Raw genomic sequence first — 24784 nt, forward strand, 5'->3', positions numbered from 1 at the left:
TCCAGAGTAAAAATGTGTGTTCTTTACAGAGAGCAAGTAGACATGCTTTTGTTTTGCTTTGCCTTTTTTTTTCCTTTGCAAAATTGCTAGCTAAGTTGTTGTTATTGTTGTTGTTGGGGTGGTGTTGGTAATTATTAGTATTTTTGGTGTCTGTTGTTTTCTGCTCGTTTGCCACTCCCCTTTTAGATGACTTCCTGTGGGATTCTTTTAACATTTTTGTGTATGTTCTGCCAAGATGTCAGTCATATAGCAGCAGTCTCACTGAACTGTGTTGGTGATGTTTTAAGGTAGCTCTTGGCTTTGGTAATAAGACTGCTCTTACATAAGTTGCACTGGTGTATCTGGAAGTGTTAGATCTGTGATCTCAGGTATTTCTAAGTTAAGAAACAAAGTTTTTATGGCATGTCTATGCTTGCTAGGAAGTAGGTTAAATTTTCAGATTAACTGTTTAAAATTGAAGTGATTCTGAAACATGCCTGCTACCTTTAAACAGGTACTGAACACTACAGGTTTTCCATGGGTGAGGTGTGCTTCTTGGTCATGTGTGTGTGTTATTTCTGTTTACTACCAGACAAAGATCTTAATCCCATCTAGATATTTTAGTGTCTCTTCCAGCATCGTGGCAGTGTGAGAAGCAGTGTAGCAGTGTGCTGCCAACGTGTTCCTAGCTCCTTCAGAATAAAAAAAGACAAATCCAGCACTTCCATAATAGCCCATAATTTTTGCTAGCATCCTATTGAATCAGTATTTGATTTGCAGCTTTTTGTTTTGGGGTTTTGGTGTGTTTTTTTTTCTCCTCTTGGCACAGCAGACCCTCACATAGTAAAGTTTAGTGCCTTTCAGCATCTGTTCTCTCCCTCTGTAATTTGTCCTGGCTTTGACACACTGCCATTGACAGAGGCTGAACGCTTGCAGTTTTGGACTGCGTTGCTGCTGACAGGCAGTGCGGAGGAGAAAAAACAGCTTACGGTGTTGGTGGTCTATTGGCACAGCAGCAGCTAAGTGCCCATTGCTGACTGGTTCCCTCCGAGTTCCTCCTGACGTGATTCATTTCACAGTGGGCTAATTACAAAGTGGATTCTCTACACATGAAACAGCCTCCTCAGTTGCGGTGTTAATGCACATTTTCATGGTAATGTGATCAGAGCCTCATTAGCCAGTTTCCAAAATGATTCTCTGCATTAATTAAATATAAAAATGACTCTTTTTATCACCATAGAGAGGAAGAAGAAGATTAACATTGTTAATTACTACTGGGGGCAATACCTCTGCATCGTTTCTTACCACAGAACCAGCAGGCATATTCAGACCTAAAAGAGTGTCCATTTGCAGGTAACCTGCCCATTGCATTGCCTGGTGAAAACGGTCTCTAGGTGGAACACTTCCCTTTAGTTCAATAGTTGGTCGTAATCCTATCATCATGTTTTCTTACAGCAGCAGCAGCACGGGGAAAAGCGTAGCAGCACATTTCCTTCTCCTCCCTTTTCCCCTCTCCAGATCTGTATTGCCAAAGTGATCTTAAAGTGTAAAATGGAGAGAGTGAAGTAGGTTGATGTCTGCTTTTCTGTGCCAAGGAATAAGAAAAGCAGGTTGTGCTATGAAGTGGATTAGACATTTATTAAAGGACTGCATATGTGTAGGGGTAAAAAAGAGGCTGTGCCTGGTTTAGAGTGAATGCATGTTCAGAATGTTCCCTGCAATAGTGTTGTGTAGTAACAAATAGTATTGAAATAATCAGCAAACCCAAAGGTGGAGGGTTTTAAGAGATTGTAAGAAATTCTTCCCTTTATCTGTTATCTTCTCTGCTGTTGAGTTGGAGTGTCTATGCATGTGAACAACCAGCGTGCAAAATGAACTAGTGCTTTCTCTTACTCTGGTGCTTGCCAGATAAAGTGTAATCCCTGGGAGGATCTGATCACGTTTCCTTGGGGAGTTGAAATGCAGTGAGCCTGGTGCTGCATCTTGTGCTGTTAAGGAAATGTCACTGATAAGGTGCAGAAGGAGAGCAGAGAAATGACTTAGTGTGCTTGCTGCCAGATCCTGTGTTCATCTGTAAACTCAGCCCTATCTGTTTCAGTCTATGCAGGTCAAAGCCCAAAGGATAGTAGTGAGCATATTTTTAACCAGGTGCTGTAGTAGAGACCAGGTAGTATCTTGCACCAAAACCGCTTTTATGTAGAATATTGATTTGCTGCTGGGGGTGGTGAGGGGTAGGTAGGGCATCAATACAATATGATAAATTGAATTAAACTAAGGCAGGCATTTCTGCGTGATTTGCAAATCCCTTTGTAACTCTTCAGTCTGTAATTCCTATATCACAGCCTTAGCTCTTTCATCTGCATGATTTCTGGAGAGCTTGGGACAAGTTAGCCTGTCAGGGACATGAACTGACTGAGGATGAGCTGTGGCTCACTAGCATATGTGGATCAGATAGATTAATTTATATTCATATAAGTAAGCAGTCCTAGCCTCCTCTCTCACCTTTCCAGTGCTAGGCTACCTGATGCTGTGGGTGGTCTGTGCACTCACGTACTTAAAAATACAGTAAACAAAGGAAGCAGCATTTGCAGAGGAAAACTATGCAGGCACTTACAGTGAGGCATGTTTTCTGCTAGTGTTTGTAGTGAGGTCAGATTCAGCACCAGAGAGCTTTTTGTTGTAGAGCTGCTGGGAAATGAAGACATTGCTGGAATATGGATATTTCCTCGTTCTTCCCCCCACCCCTTCTTCCAGGCTCATTTGCCTTTCAGTGAAATTGCAGTTCAGAGACCATGGAAGCCCTTTCTGAAAACAGCATTTGCTTGTGTGACAGAGGCTTTTATTTTGATAATTGTGTCTTGCATGTGCAGACTGGGATTAAAACAAAAACTCAAATAGTCATGTTTTAAGAATTAAAGCTTTTGAGAGACCACTATGCATTGATGAAGAATCCTTCTTTTTCTGAGTGCCTCTTCACCTGTCATCAGGACATAAACGGGTCAGATTTACTTCTTGACTTCACTGTGAGAAGGTATCAGGTGTAGCATGGCCCCCAAGTCCTCTTCTCTGTATGCCTACCAGTGGAGAAATGGAACATGTCTCAATTCAAAATTTATGGTCCTACATGCTGTTTCTTGGAGCACTTAATTTCCTATCTGCTGTATAAGCAGGATTGAGCTAATGAGTGTGCAGCCAGGAAGTCTACATCAAGTCATTTAGAGAAGGTGGGACCTGGTGTGTGTTCATGTCCATTAGGAGCAGACCTCTGCTGTTCTCAGCTGATTTTCTCTTGTGCTGCTGGGGTGAAAGAAGTGCGTTTCAGTAATTTGTTAGCTGCATGATGAGGAATCTTCCTGTTTAGCAGAAAGTATAAGAGAAATATGGCAAGGATGGGAAGTAATGAAACTGAAGCATTATCTGATGAATCATCACCAGTGATCTTCAGTAGCCTTGTGTGAAGCTCAAGGAAATGCAGAATTTTCACAAAATTCCATGCATAGCATATGGAAATAGTCTCTGTTGGCTGGAATTTCTATGCTTTGTTTTCAAAATGTGTGGCTAACCTAGAGAAAAAGAGGGCAGTGAGAGAGAGAACACATTACTTTTAGAGGTCAACCAAAGACCAGTGCGAACTTCTGTATTGACTTGCATGTTAAGAAGCAGTCAAGTGAGCTCAAGTGATCTTAGAATTGAAAGGGAGAAGGGAGAAAAGCTAGAAGAGAAAACAGACAATCTGAGATGACTCACAAAGTCAGTGGTGGAGCTGGGATTAAAACTAGAAGGTTGCATATTTCTATTTTACATTTGACCTGAGATGTTAGTAGATACTGCTTGCAGCATTTTAAAATCCTCTGAAGACTGATTATACAGTTTGCTTCTCATGTTGGTTTCCATCATTAGCATAAAGCTCAAATTTTCACCAGTTTAGGGTTTTGATTCTATGTTCATTTTTATATCCCTTGGGCTGCTTGAAGTAATTTTAGTGGTATATCTTTTCAAATTCAAAGGTGTTCACAAGAGAGACATCAAGCTTGTCCACTGAAACAGTAGAGGCACTTCTGTATTTATCAGGAGATACAACTTCTAGCTGGTGCTGTCATAAGCACAGATGACTTGGGGCCAAACAGTTCCTTGTCACTGGGACCTGCCTTCTCTGGTCTTGAAGAAGTTTGTGTTTATTTAGAGGATTAAGTAAGCTAGATGGTATAATCCTCATTTTCCTTCTGCACCAACCTCCAGCCACTAGTATTCAGTTTTGGTATTTAAGTCGTGTGAAGCGTCAGCACAGACACATTTTTGAGGGGTCCATTTCAATCTAAGTTCTGTTTTTTAGTAATAATTCTGTGGCAGGACACACTTTCACCCCATGAAAATATGAAAGGAGAAAATTCTATTATTTAGTCATATGGAAATTAGTTGAATTTTCTGAGTTGAGTTAAATCAATAGCAAAAGTATATCTAGTTTGATCTTGCTACATTTCCTAGCTTTTCCTTCTCGTACCTCTCTAAATTTTTGAACATAAAAATAGACAACCTCCCTTATTCTTCCTTTTTCTGAGCAGTTCTTTTGAATATGGATTTGTCTGTTTGAAAAGTTTGAAATTAAATTTTGAGGTCCTGAAGGAGTCAAGCTTAGAGGAGTACTGTTTCTTCTCAGTTTAACTGAAAAATTTTAGAGCTCTGCTCTGTGTAATTCCCATTAAAGCTGAACTGACTTATATTAGTACAGCAATTTGTTTATGCTAAAAACATAATCAAGTGAAGCTTGCCATACATTTCTCGTCATATCCTAGAAACTTATTTAGAGTTTTCTTAAAGAACCTCTGCTGAACTGAAAAGATTTTAAAAACCAAGTTCATAAAAGTTGACTTCTCATACAGATATGTTCTTTGTGGTCAGCAGACACAACTCTCCTGGTTCCTCTGTTTCCTTGCTTGTTTACTTTACACTGATAACTGAGCAGCACTCATCTAAGTAACTAATCCCCTTGCCATGGTGTTTCTGCAGGCTGTATTCAAAAAGAGATACCGATGTTGTGGCATAGCTGGCAACTGAGTTCTTGGTCCTGCTGGAGGAACTCACTATCCCATGCTAGGTACTGGTCCATGGACACAGGGAGCATTGGTTTCCCAGCAGTAACTGTTCCTAGAGCCCTGAGCACCCACACCTCACCTCATCATTGCATTTTGAGTCACTACATGCCAGTTGCTTGAAAGAGAAGATGTATCTGAAAGGCTAGATCTTGTCTTGATTTTGTGGCTCTCGCTACAGAGCTGTGTTTAGGTGTGAAGGCTTTCTGAGGAGTCCTGGAGGATTATGCTGTGGGCATTTGGGTCTGGGGACATGTCTGCTTAAAATAACCATGTCTGGATGGGTTGTGACTGTAGAGGAGACACCTATGCATACAACTAGGCATGTAAGGAAGTTGTCTGCATTCCTAGAAACCTAAACCCATTAGCAAGGTTTGGGAGATCGTTCCTTTGAATGTGACACCCAAATTATATTCTAAGTAGGCAGGTGTTATTTTGGATCTCATGCCAACTGCCTGTGATAAAACTCTTTATTTTTTTTTTTCTGATAAAATCCAGGAAACTCTGAAGTGTTGCCACTGACTTCACCGGGGCCAGGCTTTCCTCTTCTGTCCTTTTTTACCGTCTTGTAAAAGGCATACAGTTCCTGCACATACCTCAAGAGGAAGGGTGAAGAAAGAGTCCTGAGATAAGAAAGCAGACAATAGTATGTGAGATAAGAATTCAGGGGATGGGTACAACAGAGGCAGCTACAAAAAGCCATACCATGATTGTATCAGTAATCTGCAGGGATATGCAATGCCATGGAAAGAAAAAAAAATGTGGCTGAGATACTAAATAGCATGATTTTCTCTGTCATTTTTCTGTTCCTTGCATCTTGAATTTAACAATGGGGATTAAAGGTCCTTCTAATTATCAGGTTTTTATATATATTTTTACAGAGTTATTCTTTCTTGATGCTTGCTTTGTGATGTGATTTGGTATGGATATAATCCTCAGACCTAAGGCAAAACATATCTTTATGTGAGTCTTACACATCAGTGATATGATGAATCCAGTCTTGCTACATTGAACGTTCACAGGCTGATAACTGCCAAAGTAGCCTATTTTAGGGGTTCAGTATTTCCCATTTTGTGGTTCATTGAAGGGGAGGGGCATTAAAATGTCATCTGAACACTCTGCCAAGTATATGTTAAGAGTCAGTTGACAGCAGGTTATTTCACCAGCTTTCTCTCAAGAGCTAAGAGCTTAATGGAGACATGTACTGCAGGCTTGGTGATAACCAATAGTTCTTCCACTCCTAGGGATTTGGTGAGGTCTCATACATATAACAATTTAAAAATGAAGCTGTAAAATGCTTGTCTCTTTGATTTTAAGACTGTTTAAGTTCTGAGTGTGTTTGACCTGTTATTTTAAAGAGCTCTTTGCAATACTACTTGCATTCCTGTCCACTCCATAACCTTGAACCCACTGGCTAATTTCAACCACACAGGCTTTTCTCATCTGAGTTGTTGCAAGGTAATTTGATAGCAGTGTTGGGTACATTGTTGGTTCTTGGGGTTTGGTTTGGTTTGTTTACTTTACAAGAGCAAGGGGATTTCCTAGACTGCACACATCACTTCAAAATATCAAGACATTAAATAATTTAAACGTATAGAGATTATTCTTAATACACTTATTTTGTGGTTGTAGCTAAGACAGTTACTTGCTATTTTGTGTGTAATAAGCTTGTAATTTGTTTTACTTAGCTAAATAATTGCAACATAAATCAGCCTGTTAAGAGAGGATATTAGATCAGTAACTGTTAAAAGGTTATCTGTAATTTTTTCATAATAAGCAGTGGTTCAGAAAGGGAATTTGACAAATAATTTTTTTCCCATGGACTGAACCCAGAAATGGAATTGCACTGTCTTCATATAACACAATGCAAACTCTTGCAGTTTTTTGTATTTTTTAATTTTAGTTTAAAATACTGGTGTGGACAAGCAGAGGATACCATGGCTGTTTGGCCATTTCTTTATAATAGGATGATGTAAACTTGAATGTCCCTCACTGTTATGAGTATTTATTGTTCCACTTTGAGGAAGTTAGGAAATGCTACATATCCTTCTCCTCTTAGTTGGAAAAAATAATGCCTTCTTTTTGCTCCAGGATGAAGGTTAGGGTTTGGATTTGTTTGTTCGTTCGTTGGGGTTTTTTTTTTGAGCTAACTGCCCTGATAATCAGCAAAGTGAATCAAAATAAACATTTGTTTTCCTTTGGTTTGTGTCCTGATTTGATACAGTAGCAATTTATTCCCTAGAGGTTTTAACAATGAAGTTTCACCTCCAAAACAACACAAACATGGTGGAACAAGTAATGTTCTGAAGTATTTTATGTAGAATTCCTGTCAGAGTTGATCCTGAGAGGATTCAATCTGCAAAAGTCTACAGGCATCTTTAAATTGTCTAGATACAGCTTAGTTTTTTGTGTTCATCACACAGATGGATATTTTTTTCCTGATTTGTTCCATATCTCTTAGTATTTGGGAGTTGGTTTGTGTGGTGTTTTTTTTTTTCCCCTGGAATCATACTGTTATTTTAAAAACACTTTTCATTAAAAGTAGCATCTCCTACAGTGAGAAAAGTTTGCAAATACCAATCAGGTTTAGTTTACAGTTTAGGAAATTAGAAAGGCATTGATATAACCTGACAGATAATGTTTAGAAGCAGTCCAGATTCTTGGGGATTTGCTATTCTTCTGCTTGTCTAGGATAGCCACCATTGCATGAGAGGTGAGGCCAGGACCCTCCAACTGGGTGTTAGCAGCTGTGGATGACCCTAAGGAGGGGGAAGAGGTTTGATTCTAGACTTTCAGGACTTGACCTCAGTCCTCGCTGCCAACAGAAGCCAACCCCACCGTTGTATGTCAGCACATCATGCGTTCAGCATTTCCAGACATGCCTTTAAGAGCTGTCTTGCTGCAAACATCAGCACTTCTGTGTCTGTGTGCAGCAAACTAGTAAGGTTCCTGGGGAAGATCCAAATACTTACAAGGTGTTCAGTTGCTCTCTAATGTCAGAAGGGTAATGAACTGCAGTGCCAGGACCTGTGTCCTCAGGGCCAAGCAGAGCATGAGTATGGGTGAACTTCACTAAATCATTATGAGGACCAAACTATTGAAGTAATTGGAGAAAAGAATTGTCTTTGGTTACCTGTGATACAGCAGAACAATCAGCTGGCCTATTTAATATGTTTGATTGTATTTGTAATGTGCTTTTTGCATATTACAGTGATGGATTTGCAGGGAAAGCTGCTCAGGGAATAATCATTATTCAGGCCTTCGACTTCCTCATGGCTAGAATGTGAAATATTCAGATTGCTCATGGTATCCGTGGGCATATGAACTGGCAGCTCAAAACAAATTTAAATTACAAGAAAAGATGGAAGGAAGAGTCAATTATTAGTTGAAGTTCAGCATTTGGAATGCTTCTTCAGAGGTCAAGGTTACTAGAAGTGGAGGTGGCATCTCTCATTGCAACATACTTTTATTCATTTTTTAAATTTCATTTGTCATGTAGTCTGCTATTGCAGTCAGCAAAGACACAGACCCATGGAGTTTATAAACAGGGAATCCCAGAAAGTATATGTGATGTTTAAGTTGTTTTTCATCGAGGAGTATAATTACACTGAAATCAAAGTGCTTCAAAGAAAAATTAGATGTTTCATCAAAAAGTAGTCTTAGATGAAAATCTTTAGAAAGATATTTCCAGAAACATCTGAACATTATTTATATAGCATCATAATGAAATATTTTGGTTGATTAACATTTGAAACATCTTCTATTCAGTAGTTATTTTAATGGTGGGTTATTTCATACAGTATGAAATTTGGAAGCCAGAAGTGAGTCAAGCGTTCTTTTGTCTTAAAGTGTTTTACTCTTTTCAGAGTTGGATGTACTTTCTCCTGACATGGAATTTCCATCCTCTCTGAATTTTTCATTCTGAGACCTGTGGCTGATTGTGGGGAACTCTTCCCTGTGTGTAATCTTCTTTACCAGCATCTCTTCTTGTAGAGATTTTGTAAGAGAGCAGTCTCATATCTTGTGGGAGAGAAAAAAAAAAGAAGTATATATAGCAAGAAGTGTTTGTATAAACAGCTTCCAACAAGGTGCTTGTTAGTGTATGTTGTGATGCTCTTTTAAAGAGAATTTGCCATAGCTGGATTTTTGCTTTCTGGATATCACACACCAGCGTTTGGGTGATTGTGGCATATTGAGGCACAGAGCATGCTTAGCATGGCCGTAAGACTTGGAGGTCTGGCTCTAATTCCTTCTCTCATGGGTATATATGGAAAGGTTCGGACTTCTGTTTTCTCTTTCTGGTATAAGGTTCTGCATTATTTAAGGCTTTAAAGATTAACTGTAGAGATCTCTGCAAATGGCTAATGAAGAAACCGGAATAGTATTGTCTAATAATGATGATGGTGATCACAATAAGCATCCTAAAATGTTAGATCGATTCACTTAGCAATTATTGGTAAAGTTATAGCACCAGTGGATCATTGCAGTAGGGAATAGGTCTGACTGTATTTCCCAACAGCTCTGGAGTTCAATGCTTTCTCAAAGTCCAGGAAAGGTTTGGTTTGGTAAGTGGGATGGCTCGTTTTTTTCCTTTAGTGTACACTAGAGGTCAGTTTTGATAGGAATTTTCTTTCCCCAGAACCTCTTCTCAGATAACTAATGCGGCATACCGCTTTTTAATTAATGCTGTTTATTGGATTGTGCAAATTAGAGGCTTTTGATTATGGAACAATTTCTGAATATTTATTGGTACTCCTTTCTTCAGGTGCTAGTGAAAATGGGGGATTTTTGTTACTTGTTCCGTCAGTGCAGTCCTGTTGCTGTCAATAAGATCAGCATATAAAGTCTCCTCACTCCTGTGGGCATAATATGTTTCAAATCTGAGGTGTGAATCATACTAAGCTATGTAAAACCGTCTTGGTGAAGTAGTTTTAGGTTCGTAATACAGGAGGTTGTCCCCATTTATCTCCAAATGACCTCTTTGTCCCCAGATTTACGTATTCCCTTGAATTAAATATGTCATTTGGTCATGTTCAGTAGGAGAATGTCTTTGAAAGTCTGACCTGTGGGAACATGATGAATAGTGACAGGGGAAAGATTTTGCCCAGCGAGAATACCAAATCATGTAGCACTGTAGTTTCACTTACTAAATATTGTCCAGGCTCTATTGTTGAACCCTATGCTGCCAGTGTCACTTTGTCAGGATGTTTTCTGTCCTGTGACTAGTAGCTTCAAATGTACTCATCCATCTTCTTGTCCCATTACATTTCATGTGACTGATGTTCTGCACCCATTAAAATTGATGGGAAAGAACAAAGAAAAGAAAAATGTGCCCTTCAACTGATTATGCCTTTGAAAGAGCAAATGAGACTCTACTGCTAGCTAGAGTAAATTGAATAGCTATTTCTGTTTTAAAATATGTTAGTGAACTTTTATTAATCCTTATTAGCAGTAGAGCCCTTATTTTGTTATTTCAGTATTACACTGACAGCAGTAAGTTTATGTCAATGTAGTCTTCTTTAATTTAGTGACAATAAGTGAACATACATTTTAGATGTATCAGCTGCCTCTGATAATCTTGCCCATGACATATTGCTGGTATGCCTGAATACCCTTTCAGGGAAGAATGGAGGCATTTGACAAGCCCAGGCTTTTCCTCTAAGGAAGGACCTGCGTGGCTTTGCTCAGCCACAGCTCCTGTCCTGCGAGAGCACCTGTGTAAGATGTCACAAGGTTCCACTTGGTGATAAGTGCTTGCTCACCTTATGCTAAGATCTTCAAAGCAATTAATAGGAGAATAGAAATAGAAAAGCCTTTGTAGTATTGGCTTTATCTTTATTTCATGGATACAGATGGCTTCCTAAGTGCTAGTCCAATGTTTCAGAGTTAGATGAGGGCCATTAGCCAGCTGAGTGGAAAGGAGAGATGTCATATTTACTGACAACCAAAGACAAAATACAGAGGAAAATCAAAAGGGAAGGCTCTTGACTGATGGGTATGTCGGAATATTTACAGCTTAGATGACAGCCTTCTTAGTACAGGAGCCAGCCATCCTTTCCCATTTGTGCATAGCAATAAGACTGTCATTTCTTTTTCCTTCAAATTCGGACTTTGACCATGGGTACTTGTATGCCCCAAAAATCCAACATAATGGGCCACCATAGGCTCCCTCCTGTCCTTGTGGAAGCTTCAGCCAGTGCTGAATGCAGCTGTGTACTTCCCTAATGGTACTCATATAAATTAACATCTATTTCTTTGCAATGTTCTAATATGTTCTGGATTTGTAAAGCTCTCTGGCAGCGATTTGGGTTTCTTAAACTTTGTCTTGAAGTCAATGCCATGTCTTGGCAATTCAGGCTTCCTGGTGCTCTGGAGTTCCCAAAGTGTGTTTGGCTTGGGGGCTAGCAAATGCTGCAGAGAGCTCTGAGTCTTGAAAAATTGTTCCTACACCATTATCTGTAATTAATAGAAACTGCTGATAGGCTTCAAGGCCTATTGCTTTGTCCAACATTTTTCTGAGGCTGGAGATGGCATATTATGAAGCGGATAATATTCTAATGTTGGCAGTGAATTCACTTGGGTTATTATTTATCCATATATTTAAGGCAATTGTTCACATTTATAATGTGTAAGAAAGAAGAGCTTGATTAATATTAAAATAGGCAAATAAGACCTTAAGAACCTTAATTTAGTAATTTCTCTTTGAGCTCCCCTGCTCTCTTTGGTTGCTTACTTGACCTCTAGCTGAGAGTGGATTAATTATTTTAAAGGAACATTCTTACCTTTAATTAACTCTTGCAATAAGTGGAAGTTAGGCAAAAATTAAATCAACCTTTACTCAAGTCCTGCTTACACAGGACAGCTCCAGACTATTCAAGCACATTGTTACCCTTAATATCACAGGCAGTTGAACAAGTAGCCCCAAGGTAAACAGGGGTGTAGACTGCAGGGGCATATTGCTATTCTTTTACTCTGTGTTAAAATGACTTGGAGAAAAGGGACTAGTGGCAGAATGTGCCCTGCATTTTATTTAGGGCAAAAGTATGCAAAAGATAGCCAATGCTTTGAAATTTGCACCCCTGTAATAATGTTTTTTTTCCAAAGCATATGTCTCTTCAGTGGGATGTGAAAAAGTTGGGGAGTGGGATAGAAAGCTCAACTTACCCTTCTGGATTGCAATGACTGCAGCAGCTGGTGGGAATAAGTCCCAACAAGTAAATTCTATGGCCAGAGGAAAACACTGCTTCACACTATGCCTAAAGGTCATCATTCAAATAGTAGTGCTGTTAATTTCTAGTGTGGCTTGAGAAAGGATAGGTCTCAACCTCTCACCTCCCATACCTCAGGAGACTTCTGGAAGCTACTCTAAGCCTTGAGTTACAGACTTTCAGAAAAGCTGTTGTTACCATGTTTTCAATTTGGAAGACACTGATAATTGCTTATCTTTTTGTTGTAGTGAGGAAAATTTAAATGCAAGAGGAGGGATGAGAAAATTTGATTTTATAGGAACACCGTACAGCAATGGCTGAGTATTTGCTCCTGTCTCTTCTAATTGGATTTTCTGACCACCACCTCAATCTTTGTTCATTGGTGAAACAAATTTATAAAGTATTACAGATGTTGCTGCATGTACCTCAGAAACAATTAAAAGACAGGAATGATTTGAGCCATTCTAGATGAACTCCTGTCCAAGCCCTGTCAATCTTTGATTCTGTGACTTATTTGCAAATCCATCCACAATGAAATGCACCAATTATATGAAGTGTTGTGAGATGACTCCTTAAGCCATTTGAACCAAAAGGTCTTTTATATATCCTATTTTAATTCCTCTAGTAAAAGATTTTATCATAGAATCATAGAATTGTCAGGGTTGGAAAGGACCTCAAGGATCATCTAGTTCCAGACCCCCTGCCATGGGCAGGGACACCTCAGACTAGATCAGGTTGCTCAAAGCCCCATCCAGCCTGGCCTTAAAAACTTTTTCCTCTAGTAAGAGGAATCTAGTAAGAGATTTTGTATCTATGGTATAGTTGTGTCTGATCTAGCAAGTATTGAGTTGGGACTGACTAGATTTCTTTCCATTCCACAGCACTTGTATAGTCTTTTGAATAATACAAACTGCACTGGCATTACTAGTGTGGTCAGCAATGTGGAATAAAACTTCACTGTCCAAAGTTAAAATACTATGAATATTGTTCCAGGTAGACTTTGTTTATTTTCTAGTGGACTTTTATGTCTTTTAACTTGCTATTAAAAAAAGCAAATCAGTGTTGGACCAGGGAAGCTGACCTTGCCTCCCTGTACTGTCATGGGTTTTGTTCAGCCCCTGCAAGAGGAAGAGAGGACTCTCCTGGCTTCCGCAGAGCAGGATGTGCCACCGATTGCAGTAATGACAGGATATTCTTACAGTTTTTCTTACGGGATCTGAGGATAATCCATAAACATGGTTGCATTTGTAGCATAGGGCTGTATTGGTCATCCCTTTCCAGGTAGATACGTGTCAGAAGTTTCATACGCTGCGAGGTATTTTCCCTTTGTTATTTCAGGTATCTGTAGAAGTGTGCTTACAGGAAACAATATACAGAATTAAACCTTTCAGTAAGAACACTTCCATAAGTACAGTGGAGATTTGTATTTAAAGGAGGAATAAGTCATGCTTCCTATTGATTGGCATTACATTGGGCCCATTTGCAGAACAGAGACAGAATTCATCATCAGGAGAGTATTTTCCTAGTGTGCTGCTGGAAGCACATGGTACTGTTTCATGTTCTTAGGAACAGACCTGTATTTTTTAATCTCTTTAACATTCACAAGGCACCTGACACACTGAGATCTTTGTTAAACGTATTATAGGCTGTGTAAATAAATTAGGGAGAAAGTAACGTATTAGGGATAATCCACTGACTAAAATTTCAGGGCAACATTTTTGGTAGGACCCCTGTGAAAGTAAATTCATGGGAGATAGTTCAAATCTGTGAGAAGAGCACTAATTTATATTTCATTCACAAGCAGCTTCAAGAAAAGACGTGACACAGATAAATAAAATCACCAGAATAAGATGATGCTAAAAAGTCATAAATATGTTTACACTCACAAGTGGCAAATGTTACAGCTTTCAGAGCTGGGAGTATACTCAGGAATATTGTCCATATGCCTCTATTGGCTGACAAAGTAACGCAGCTTGCGTTATTCTAAATGAACATTCAGAGATTGGAAACTTGCCGCTGTTTGAGAATTTAGACCTTACTTACACCTGTCTACCAAGTATAAACTTCTGGTTATCCTTTACAAATGTTTTAGCTCAGAGAAGCGTTTTCTTAAATTATGGACACTTGGCTGTTTCCACATTTGCAGTTCAATGGTTGCAGCAGCTTGGATAGTATGGACATAACAGGGTTAGATTTTTTTTTTTTCCATTTTTGTGAACTGTTATTAAAAAAATCCCAAAGTTTAGAGATGTGGGTATTTATCTAGAAGTATAAGTCATTTTACAGTTTATGAAATATTACTCTTTATGCCTTGATATATGTAACTGATTGATACTGGAGAAGTGAGAAAGCGAAGTCCTCCATCACCTATATCCAGGAATATGGAGAGAATGCTCATTAAATTAACGTTAGCTTAAGAAAAATGAAACTTCTGAGCCAACTACAGTTTACTCTTTAGACTGAATTAAAAAAAAGTGACCTTTGTTACAAACTGTGTGACTTGAACAGGCAGTTCCCTATAAAACTGAGAAGTTGCAAATGTCCTGCACTTGAGTGATGGTGTGCATGTGATCTTAGTTCTGCTTCATTAGCCCCTAGTGAATGAGTGGTAAATTTTTCTTATTTATATATCTTCTGCCAGGGGATCATAAACATAGCCTGACTAGTGCATGTTTGCACTGCAGGAATTTCGTTTATATATTTTTTGCAGGTTTGATGAATAGTTTGTATTCCACTTGAATAAATTTTTCTTCTTTTCAAATATTCAGATAGGTATTAGCAGTGGTTAATTATGCACTCAGTACCTTTTGTAATAGAACTATCTGTCATTATGGCAAGCTTTTATGTTGTCTTTGAGGGATTTAGTCTTCTCAGTAACATATTGCATTTGCAGTAAGCATGGGAACAATCAATTTTATTTTCTGCTGATTTGATAATTTTCTACAAAACTTAATCTTCTCTGCTATGGAGTTTGTGGCCAATTGAAAGATTTTCTCCTCTGCTAATAGAATATTTAATGCCTCAGCTTTATACTTCCCATTTTTGTAAGCATACCTTTAGATTTTTCTCCACTGTGACATATTCACTTCTTCTAAGTATAAGAAATATGCAGCTAGGTTACGTTTTCTGTGTCATCCACTAATTCAGCATAGCAGAGATATAAACAACATGTCCTTTTTCCTAGGTGCTTCATCAGCAGTCAGCTTTTTTGTAGAATATACCATTAGGTAAGCCACTGAACATACTACAGACATGATGTGTTTGTAGGTTGCCGAATAGTTTGTTCTACTCAGCGTTTTCTTGTAGGGATGCAAACTATGTTGCTGGTTGCTGGTCTTGGACAGAGTAAGTTTCATGTGATCCTATGCCCCTCTGCATTGTTGCTTTTCCTGCTTTCAGGATTTTCCAGGGCCCTATTGAGGGTTACATACTTGTTAAAACTGAATTTCAGGCAGTTTCAGAAATTTTCTTAGTGTTATATAGACTCTTTGAACTACCAGATTTTAGGTGGAAAGTGGTATCTTTGTGTTACACCTGAGCAAGCTTTCCCAAAATACTCTGCCAGTCCTGTCACAACGCAACCACCTGTAGGGATGAAGCATGTTACATCTCCAACTCCTGGCAGATGAAGGTGCCAGCAGACAGTCTGCACTTTTTTCTGGTAATGGTCTGTCAGTCCTTGATGTGAAAAACTGTCTAAGCTTTGGATGGCCTTACACTCAGTGGTGAATCACAGAATCATAGAATGATTTGGGTTGGAAGGGACCTTAAAGATCACGTAGTTCCAATTTCCCTGCCATGGGAAGGAACACCTCCCACTACATCAGGTTGCTTAAAGCCCCATCCAGTGTGGTCTGAATTTTACATGGTTGGAAAAAGATGAGGGAAGGAGAGGAAAGAAGCTTTGTAAATGACAGGTACTAATAAAACATGGAAGAGCTAACACAGATATGACTTAAAGGCTGTCATTATTATTATTGTGAATGTCTGGATTCTCTGCTACATTAGAACAGCTCCTCTAATCAAGATAAGATCATAAAGGGAAACAAACAATAATTACAATAGATACTATGAAAGTTTAGGAGCAGCTTTTGAAAAATGGGTCCTGATTCATTACTATTGATTACTAATAGAATCATAAACTCGTTTGCATTAGAAACAACCTGTAAGGTCATCAAGTCCAACTCTAAGCCTAACACTTCCAAATCCACCACTAAACCATGTCCCTAAGTGCCACATGTACATATCTTTTAAATACCTTCAGGAATGATGTCTCAACCACTTTCCTGGGCAGCCTTTTCCAATGTTTTACAATGCTTTCACTGAAGAAGTTGTTGCTTGTACTTGATGAAAAGTGGCTTGGTGAGCACTTTTGCCAGCATCTAGCTCTTGGTGGATCTCATCCATTTTTTCTCTGATGCGGCAGAACTCTTCATCATCTTGGCCATGCAAGTCATAGCTTGTTCATCAGGTCAAGTACTCTCATGGGGTAAGATCAGCAGAGATATTTAAGGAAATAAGTAATGGAACAGCTGCTTGACAATTCTCTTGTGCAGGGCGAAATTTGACTGTTACCATTGCAAGGCCTCTTTATAATGGTACATGACAGACACCACAATCTAGTTCATTGCCTTTGACTTATTATATTTCCAAAATCTTCACTTGAAATAAAGGTGTTTCACAGGTAAGTTTAATAGAAGTCTGTATAAACCCTCAATATGTTAATAATTGTAATTACCTATTGATAAGCACTCTTGCTCTTTTAATGCAAAACAAGTAAGTTTCAGGAAAGTGCTAAAGCTCATGAAAATGAGACAGAGCAGATGACCAGAAGCGTGAGAGTTTCTAGTAAAAACTGTCTCATGGTGTTAAATATCTGTTATTTTCTTTGTCATACTGATGAATGCCTAGTATTCTGTTCCTCTTTAGACTTTGATTTCTACAAATCTTTACATACTCTCCTTCTTCAGAAAAAAAAAAAATCTGGAACCCTGTATATAGTTCATAAAGTGTCTATGGGTACATTGCACAAACTCTAAAAGTATTACTCTAGGTCTGTTACCCTAATCATAGTATCAAAGCACCTATCACTCCAATCACTGATCTGAGACAAGGAAATGGAAAAGTATATAGAAAGGTTCTGCTCAAGGTCACACAGAGTGCCTTGGAAATGAAATTGGAACTCCCCCAGCCCCTGATGAAAATAAATAGAAAAATTATGGCTGGAGTTGTTTGGGGATTATGCCCCATGATGTTACAGCATTTCTCCGGTTAGAGAAAACATACCCTGCTTATGTTGTCTTGGTAGGGTAGCTTCATGTGTAAAAATAATCATGCTTAGATCAGCGTATTTGCAGGTTGACAATCAACTGCTGATTATCTGCTGATTCTTGCAAAACAGAAAATCTGTTCTTATACAAACATTACTTATGGAATATCTGACAGAATCATTCCAAACTGGTTTAATTAAACACAGTTTTTATACATTGTTTAATTGCATTTTACACTGAAGAAAGATCCACACCAGTCCTCTTACTAAAGCTCTTTTTACATATTTACATTTATTTCAGAGGTTAGACTAACTGGATTTTGCTGGGTGCTTTGCCATTGTGGTAGACTATATTTTGAGTAGCTCCCCAACCTCTATTAATTACCGTATTGGGATGAGCCTCCTGTATCACATCAAATGGATTGCATCTATTACATCCAATAAAATTGGTGTGTGACATTTATTGATGGGGCCTCAACCATCCCAGTTTTATTAAGACCATTTTTACACCTAGGCTACAAGCTAACGGTGCCATTAGCTCTCCCCCAAATCCCTTGGCAGTTAGTACTGCCAGCAGCAGTAGAATTACAGAGGGATTAATCTCTGGCTGCAGCCCCCAGAAGCTTTTCTCCAGAGGTACAGAATGATATGTTGAACTGTGTTAAGCAGTGAAAGATTTAATGAAAAAAAAGCCCCGAGTGCCTGCCGGTATCAGAGTCAGCGTCTGTCCCTTTCCAAACTTGTCAATACTGTTTTCTGTCCGTGCAGGCCTGCTGGGCTGCTGAGATTCGCACCATGGCTTGGGCTGTTTTGTTGCAGTAGTTGTTTTTAAAAGCTTGACCCTGCAGAACATTGGTTGGAATAGTCGATTTCTGAGGAAAATGAGGAGATGGGGTAGAAGAAGGGAATTACTGATCACTGATCTCTCAAGAGTCCCTTTCATTGCAAATCATTCTTCCAGCTGTGGGAGATGGTTTGGCATAGTGAGCAGAGCAGGGAAAGACAGACCTTGTGGATGAGGACAAAGAACAACACTGGGCACAAAAGGGTGAGGGAGAGGAGGGGGGATGTGGTGACTTGGCAGGTCACTCCTGTGGCACCCTGCTCTGCCTGATAAGGGTAGGTTTTGCAGCAGGGATGCTGCCGTGGACACACCTCTGTGCACGCTGCAGAGGCAGTGGGGTTTGGGGAAGGAATGATAAGGAACACAATGAATAACTAACAAAGCTCATTCAATGAATGCAGTCATTTGCATTACAGTGCCAAATAGCTTTGCTCCTGGTGGCTGAGTGTCATATCCAGCTACAAATATTATTAGTATGGTTTCAATGACATCTAAGGGTGACAGTAGACTGGGAGAGGAGAGATTGTTAGGAACTTTCAAATTTTGCAGAAGGAAGCCTAAAGAATAGTGAGCCAAGCATCCCTCGCTTTTGTTTGGTTTAGGAAAGTTATGGTAGGATTGCTAAAATAGACTTGTTTGAGTTTTGGAGGGTATATACAAGTAAAAGAAAAATGCAAGACAGAATTGGTATCATAGTATATAGAATACCTTCTTATTTGCATTTTGTGACTAACTACTTTTAAAATGCCAGAGAAAATGCATTGTAATCAGTGATAGCTTCTATGCATAGGTAATGCTTGTAGGTGCAGTATCTACCCATCAGCAGAGCAATCCTCATGACATGCTTGAGGGTGCGGTACAAAGTGTTAGCACCAATCAGAGATTTCATTCACAACCACAGAATCACAGAATGTTAGAGGTTGAAAGGGACCTCCAGAGATCATTGAGTCCAATTCCCCCTGCCAAAAGCAGGATCACCTAGGGTAGTGCATCCGCACAGGAATGCATCCAGGTGGGTTTGGAAAGTCTCCAGAGAAGGAGACTCCACAACCTTGCTGGGCAGCCTGTTCCAGTGCTGCTCCATCATCCTGACTGTAAAGAAGTTTCTCCTCATGTTGAGGACACCCGCCCCTCAGATATTGATAGACATTGATCATATCCCCTCTCAGTCTTCTCTTCTCAAGACTAAACAGCCCCAGGGATCTCAGTCTGTTTTCATAGGGGAGATGCTCAAGTCCCCTAAGGTGAAAAGGTGGCAAAGCATCTGCGTAACTCTGGTAAGAGGGCTTTAATCTCTTGTTCAGTTTGGGGTGCTAAGTACTGGAATACTTCGGAGAAATTCCAAAAACAGTCAATGAAAATTGAGAGACAAGAGGGCCACACTTGAAAGGAGCTAAGAAGCATTAAAGATCCTTAAGCCTAAGAAGATTTGAGGTTTCATCATTCCTAAGAAAGGTAGAGATTATTCCCATCAGCATATAAGACAGGAATATATTTGTGTGGCCAAGGTTCGTGTTAGCAAGGACCCCATCAAACTGTGGGCATCCTATAGCAATGACCAATCTTTTAATGACTTGATCTACATAATAATTCTCTGATTCAGGTTTCGCTGCTGTATGGTCATGTTTTATTATTCCTGCTATAAAAATCTGTAATTTTCTCCACTTCTCTTGCAGTTGTGAAATAAAGCTACAGAAGAGCAAGGGGATTTTGGAGTTTGCTGGATGTTTTTTGGTTTTGTTCTGTTTGGGGGGGGGGGGAGGGATTTGCAGTGAGCATTTAGATTATGTTCTGCATGTTCAGTTAATACAATGTTTGGTTAATAGAAATCCAAGCTAAATCAGTTTTGAAGTTTGGTAGGTATTTTATCAGACTACAGAAATACTTAAAGGAGGTAATTGCTGTAGAATGTCATTATCTTGTAAAGGAAATTGGAAGCCTCTGTAAGAAAGCAGAATATGCTTTCAGGCACTGTTTTGTAATACTCTCATGTCTTCAGATTTTTGCTAGTGCATCTTGCATATACTTTACTCCAGTGAGTCTCTCATTCCCAACCAGGAGCATAATAATTAAATAATAAGCAATCAGAAAAATCTGAGCTATCCTAAACCTTTAAAAAACCGTTTGACTTTGACATATTTCAGCAAAACGTTTATTCATTAGTCAGAATTTTTCCCATTTACAACCTGACCACAATTTCTGTTTCCAGAGATAATAAACAGAACTTCTTAATTGACAAAGCATTTTCTGTACTGAGATACTGACTTTCCAATCCATTGCAGTGTCAGAGGGTTATTGGCTAGAATCTGAGAAGGCTGACTTGCCATTATTCATATGAGCTGTGACATGTTGTATACTTTCTACCTTTAAAAGCCTGCAGTATGTGTAGATTTATTTCCCATTAAATAAATACAATTATGCATGATTTCTGAAAGGGTGTTCAGAGCTAGGAAGTTTGCCCTCAAAGAGGAAAGTGTATTTATTTGAAGCATTAATGGCTAGATAGGATCAACTCATTTATCTGAAGAGGCTTAACCTGCTGGTAAGATGACTGGGGAGGAAATCCCAGTTGTGCACTGGTTTGGTGCAGTTGGGCTGTGATTCCCGACAGGGACTCCTGCTGTCTCCAAACTGTGAAGCAATGAACCTGTCAGATTATATCTGAACAGCATGTCACCTCTTTCCTTCCATTTCTGTAACTTACAGACTTTACTGGGACTCTCGTGGAGATTAAAATGCCAAATGCATAGAGGCAATTTTTCATTTTGGAGATTTATTGAGCCATAACTGGTTTACAGTATTTTTGCAAATACAGTTTTCCAAGGGACTCTATTACTGGAGGGTAATCCATTGTCACTACCTTCAGTTTTTGTCCTCACCTCTCTGTGAGATTCCTTTTATAGTTTAGTCTATCACCAGTGTCAAATGAAAATTGAGGCATTCTTGCTTATTAATATATTATGAATACACTGCACCACCAAAAGAGCTTAATCTCTCCAGTTGACTCCCAGTCATCTTTCAGAAGCGTACAGAAAGTGAAAATGGGCCACTTGAAACATTTTAACCTGATTGGAAAAGATCTTTTTTTCTCCTTATCCTTGCAGCTCCCTGGTTAAAATTGTGTAGACTGCTGAGCTAAATATGGAATCACAAAGTGTTGTTCAGCTGACCACCCGTCACTTTGTGCTTGTTGATAGGCTTTGAAGGAGAATGCTGTGTGACTGACAGATGCAAAGCAACACATGCTCTGCTTTAAATTTGGCATTGTCAAAATAGTGAAGTACTCTTGGAGTGTTATTACTAAGGATATGCAGCATGGCTAAGTGTCTAAAGCTTTGTAATTTATGTGAGGAGGAAAACAGGGGAGGGAGAAAGAGGGAATAAATATGCAAGTAATGAGAGCTGTAGGGCTGAAGTCACACCTAAGGACTGACATGGAGGTAGAGCTCAAGAGATTTGTTACCCTTAAGGATTGGAAAGGTCTGTTTTTTAAAGGTGCATATGGGAGTATTTCTTCTCCATCCCTGTGAAGAGTAAGACAATAAATAAAATGCTTAAAGTACAACAGTATAGATTTGGGGTTGAGTCCATGAAGAGCTTTACAAAAGCATGAAGGATGGCTTGGAGTAGCTAGTAGGAGCTTGTTAGTAGCAGGTTTTGGGAACAGATTAAATAAATTCCTCTCAGGGAAATCCTTGAGACAGGAGTGAATTAGGTGATCAACTGAAATCTGTCTAGGCCTGTTTTTCAATGATTTTATATTGTCTGTGTGTGTGCTGTACAATGATTTTACATTGTGTATGTGTGAGGAAGGAGAGAAAAAAGAGATGATGATTTTTAGTTCCTGGGGAACTTGCAAAACATCCCTCCATTCTCTTATATATTTATTCAATTACATATATTAAAGTAGCAAAGGAAGAAATAGACAATTTCCTAAATTTTAGTGAAAGTTGCATTTTCGTTTTGGCATTCTGCAAAAGCATGACAATGAAAAGTGCAGTATGGCATCACTTGGAGGTAGAAAGGGCATTGGAAAGTAGCAAATATATGGCTTCATTTATATTATGCTTATTCAACCTGAGCAGCAGATTCTTGTAATAGGGCAGAGCTTGAGGACTCTGGGTTTTGTCTGACAAAACTGCTCATGGTCTAGAGCTAGTGTTAAGCAGGGGGGTAACCAAAACCCAAACAGTCCCATATCTCAGAGAATGTTCTGTGATCTTCTGCAGCATGCTATGGCTGCCCTGCTCACCTGGGAGCACCCACCCGCTGTCTGGGGCAGGGAGCAAACACATTAGCATCTAAGTGACTTTAGAAAAGACAACTCCTTGTGCTTCCTGTCTGAAACTTGGCTAAGGACATTTGCCTGTAGGTTTTCTGTGTCAGGATTATCCTACTCGTTTAACCATTAGCAGTATATTGTTTAGGAGTTTGGTTTGTCGGAAAAGAGTCTTGGTTAATCATTTTAGTCACCATAGTCTATCAGTGGTCTGTATTATTTTAGGGATAGAATTCATTAAAAAGGCTGCACATTTAAGGAGGACTCTTCTCCCAGCCAGTGGGCCATAGCTATGAATTTCTGTGACCACTGTGCAGCTGTAGATTACTATTTTTTATGTAGCAGCTGATTGGGACTTCTCTTACAACTGTTTTAAACAAACAGTTCTTTTTTTTTTTTTTTCCAAATATTATACATAGGGTAGTTTTGTCCCCACCTACTGGGTATTGTTTATTCCTTTGCACAAGTGAGTACTTTAATGCTGTGGTTTGAAGGGAAGACAACAATCTAAATGCTTGTCTTATTAGCCCACTGGAAATAATAGAAGACTATAGAACTGAATTGTCATTTAGCTACTGCAGCCCTGGGTGTACATAGAGCATGGCATAGCAGAGTGAAATCATTTATTAACTCCTTAACAACGTATATTTAATCAGTTTTCTGGTGCTTCAGACCTTGCAATCAATAAATGCCTTTTACTTACTTGCCCTTAATTAGTGTGTGTTTGTTGAGATGGGCTGATTTGTATGCTGCAAATGGTACATGGTAGTGAATTCTTTACATCATTAAATGGTGTAGTTGTGACTTTTTTTCAGGGCACCATTGTAATCTCACTTCTTCACATGGATCCACTGATTTTTATTTTTTTTTTTTAATTTTTTAAACCAGTGAGTGAATTATTAAGACTAAATTTTGATAGGGAGAAATGTCTTATAATAAGGCAAGGCTCATGAGTATCACTGTAGCTTTGTTTCTCCACATTTATAATTTAAAAAATGCTGTATAGGCTCAGTCATCTATTCCTACAGAAGGCTCTGCATAGGTGTAGTTTCTTAAGGTTGTGCCTATGTTAGGCCTCACTGGACAGAATTTCTGATGCTAAGAGATGGTTCCTTATTTGGATCAGGCAAGAGCATGTGATAAAACCACACGAGCAGACGGATCCCTTACCAAGATATAATTACGCAAATTTAGTCAAATCTGAAATAGATGCCCTTCTGCTTACCTATTGTTGAAGCCATTTGGTACCCCTCTGATATTACACTGATACCAGGTAGGAAGGCCCTTTCTATTCCCCACTGAATCACACACCTTGGGTGCTAATTTAATAAATTCATAGTCCCAGGAACCAAAGAGGAGTTTACAGCACACACACACATATGCACCTCTCCCCACAGGTGAACTGGCTGCCATGAGGAAGACGATGCATTTGTTTATGTCATTAGTGTATGAAAGGGGAATTGACAAGCGGGAACACCTTAATGGCTTCAAACTACCTGTTAATGATCCTGGTGCTGGTGCCTGCCTGGCAGCCTCAGTCTCCAATTAAGCATCTGCTGAAGCTGGAAGCAAGGCTTCTTAATTGGAAAGAAACAGATTCAAAGCAGGTTGCATTTTCTGCCAAGAGAGATTTATCAGCGAAGCCATGCCTTAATCCATTGTATCTCCTTTCCTACCCCCACCTGGCTTTTCTCTCCATGTTCCCCACTGCCACAGACACAACCCTAGAGCAGAGCAGGTAGTGGATGGATGCTCAGCATCTTGGGGAAATTTGGTTCTCCCCTAACCTCTCTCTGACCTGGGGCCCAATGAGGGATGTTGTCCTAATTACTGACTTTTGTTCCCCCAGATCCTCCACAGCATGCACAGTCCTATTAAGATATATCGTCTAGTACACATTCAGGAGATCTGTTTGCAGCTATCTTTTACATGGAACTGATTGTTTAATTGCAGATTAAAGATTAATGCAAGTATAATAATTCCACAAGGACACTTCAGACAAAAGCATCCTGCATCAGGCAGCCTGCATCCATTTTTCAATTTGGCCATAAATTTGGCTGGGAATTAAATAGTAAGTAGCCGTGATTGCAGCACTGGTCTCTGAAGGCACTCACG

The 24784-nt window shown here is 39.3% G+C and overlaps 1 protein-coding gene across 2 annotated transcripts in view; it reads left to right on the forward strand.

The window, feature by feature from the left end:
* Positions 1 to 24784, forward strand: part of PDZRN4 (PDZ domain containing ring finger 4) — a 246061-nt gene that overhangs the window by 138899 nt on the left and 82378 nt on the right. The window lies entirely within an intron of this gene.

The sequence above is a fragment of the Indicator indicator genome, chromosome 3 (genome assembly GCF_027791375.1).
Source record: "Indicator indicator isolate 239-I01 chromosome 3, UM_Iind_1.1, whole genome shotgun sequence".
In the NCBI taxonomy this organism is placed as follows: Eukaryota; Metazoa; Chordata; class Aves; order Piciformes; family Indicatoridae; genus Indicator; species Indicator indicator.